This window comes from Solenopsis invicta, chromosome 11 (assembly GCF_016802725.1).
Source record: "Solenopsis invicta isolate M01_SB chromosome 11, UNIL_Sinv_3.0, whole genome shotgun sequence".
Lineage (NCBI taxonomy): Eukaryota > Metazoa > Arthropoda > Insecta > Hymenoptera > Formicidae > Solenopsis > Solenopsis invicta.
In genome coordinates, this window is record NC_052674.1 from 15,515,249 (window position 1) to 15,518,092 (window position 2,844).

The 2,844-nt window shown below is 40.4% G+C and overlaps 1 pseudogene; it reads left to right on the forward strand.

Annotated features, from left to right (window-relative positions):
- LOC113005223 lies at positions 1-1,194 on the forward strand (annotated as a pseudogene).
- Positions 1,195-2,844: the final 1,650 nt, after the last annotated feature.

The window sequence follows — 2,844 nt, forward strand, 5'->3', positions numbered from 1 at the left end:
ATGAAGAATGAGAAAGAGCAAAGAAGAGCGGTAGAGAGCGTAGAAAAGTGATAGAGAGGGGGAGAGAGTGAAGGAGAGCGAGGGTGGGGGAAGAAGAACGGTAAAGAACAAGAAAGAGCAAGGGAGAGCAAAAGAAAGAAAGGGCGAACGGTAGAAAGCGAGGGAAAGAAGTAGAGGGCGAGAGAGAGAGAGAGCAAAGGAAAGCGGTAGAGAGCGAGGAAAAGCGGTAGAAAGCATAGGAGAGCGTAAGAAAGCGATAGAGAGGAAGGGAAAGTGAAGGAGAGCGAGGGAGGGCAAAGAAAAGTGGTAGAAAACGAGAGAGAACGGGGGAAGGTGCAAAAGTAAAGGCAAACGGTAGAAAGCGAGGGAGAGCAGTAGAGGGCGAAGGAGAGCGGTAGAAGGCGCAGAAGAACGGTAGAGAGCGAGGAAAACGATAGAGAGAGAGGGAGGGAAAAGAGAGCGGTAGAGAACGAGAGAGAGCGGGGGAGAGCGAAAGAAAGCAAAGATGAACGGTAGAAAGCGAAGGAGAGCAGTAGAGGGCGAGAGAGAGAGCGGTGGAGGACGAAGGAGAGCGGTAGAGAGCGAGGAAGAGCAGTAAAAAGCGTAAGAAAGCGATAGAGAGAGAGAGAGGGAGAGTGAAGAAAAGCGGGAGAGGGCGAAGGAGAGCGGTAGAGAAGAAGAGAGAGCGGGGGAGACCGAAAGAAAGCAAGGGCAAACGGTAGAAAGCGAGGGAGAGCAGTAGAGGGCAAAAGAGAGAGCAATAGAGGGCGAAAAACCGCGGTGGAGAGCGTAAGAAAACGATAGAGAAGGAGGGAGAGTGAGGGAGGGCAAAAGAAAGCGGTAGAGAACGAGAAAGAGCGGGGGAGAGCGAAAGAAAGCCAAGACGAACAGTAGAAAGCAAAGCAGAGCAGTAGAGGGCAAGAGAGAGCGGTAGAGGATGAAGGAGAGCGGTAGAGAGCAAGGAAGAGCGGTAAAAAGCGTAGGAGAGCATAGGAAAGCGATAAAGAGGGAGGGAAAGTGAAGGAGAGGGCGAAGGAAAGCGGTAGAGAAGAAGAGAGAGCGGAGGAGAGCGAAAGAAAGCAAGGGCGAACGGTAGAAAGCGAGGGAGAGCAATAGTCGGCGAGAGAGAGTGGAAGAGAACAAGGGAGAGCGGTAGAGAATGAAAGAAAGAAATGGTATAAACGAACGAAAGAAAGCGAGAGAGAGTAAGAAAAAACGATAGACAACGAGAGAAAGCATGGAAGAACGAGAGAAAGAGTATAGAAGAACGGTAGAGAGCAAAAAAGAACAGATCGAGAGAATGGAAGAGAGAGAGAGAGGGGCGGGGGAGAAAAAGAGAGAGAGAGAGAGAGAGAAAGTGTCGAAGAACTAGAGCAAGTAAAGGAGAGAGTGAGAAATAGAGAGAGAGACCAAGTTTTTGAAATATTTTTTATATATATTCATATAGCTTTTCAAAATTACCGCCAAAGGGGACAATTCTGAAATTTTGCGAAGAGGAAGACGACGACGACGACGACGTATCTGAATGACATAAATCGGGCTAAAAAATACATGCATAATTCATATCTCAGAATCAAATGCACGTACGGGCATCATTCTTGTGTCATTGTGCTCGGAAAAATCGATACTTACCCTCCCACCCTACATTCATTTTTTAATAACATTAATTTGTTTAAAAAGGTCAACCATTTATTTGTAAAAAACTGAGTTTCTTCCTGTAAATGATACACGGTAGCGTTTTTTATTTACTTGGTTAAAAAGAAATTAAAAAAATATATACTTAACGCAAGACGTTACCGCGTCTCTTAATACATGTACTATTATTATTGACGCACCAACTACCGCGTTTGACTCGCATTTCCTACGTCATTCTCTAATTTTAATATTGCCGAGTTTATCTTAAATATTTTGATTTTCTCATTTTTGCTTAATGGTTTTCATTTTATAACTTAACAATAAACTGTTTTTCAGCAATGTCAATTATGTAATCACATTTCTGAGATTCTAAACTTTCATGTAAAAAAACATTGTTTAAAAATGTTAATTGGAACTAAAGTTATAATTTTTCAAAGTTGAAAAAGTCTTCCAGACCCGAAAATGTGTTTACGTATTTTACGGGATCAATGTATTTAAGGCTTATATATACATACACGCACGCACGCACGCATGCACGCACGCACTCACGCCCGCACGCCCGCACGCACGCATGCCCGCCCTCCCGCCCGCCCGCCCGCACGCACGCACGCACGCACGCACGTACGCACATACATACATATAATTAATTGTAAAATACTTAATTAATGATAAAATCATATTTATTAACAGAATTGAAAAAAAGTAAGGTCTAAAAAAAACTTATTGAAGATTTAATAATTTAATTATTTTGAAAAGCCTTTAATTATGATGTATAATAGTCTAATCAATATTAATAAATGAAATATTTTACAAAATAATGTACCAAGCAATAAATATTACACGTCGTAAAAATGTATATTTTTGTTTCAAAAATTTTTAAATCTACCTTAAAATATTTATTGCCGAGTGAATAATAAATGTATATTGACATAATCTTTTGTAAACATTTTCTTTAAAAAAATTCCTTATGATAGACATTTTTTAAAATTAAAATCAATATTTGTGCTCATATAAAAATTTTAAATAGCAATAAAATTTGTTCAATATCAGTGGCGTAGCTAGGAAAAAGTTTCGGGAGTGGGGGGGGGGCTGTAGTTTTAATTGGTTACAATTATCATTATAATTAATATTAATTAGGCACATCTATAATATTACTCACACTTAAAATAAAATATTACTCACACTTCGCGCAACCTAAAACTAACGACG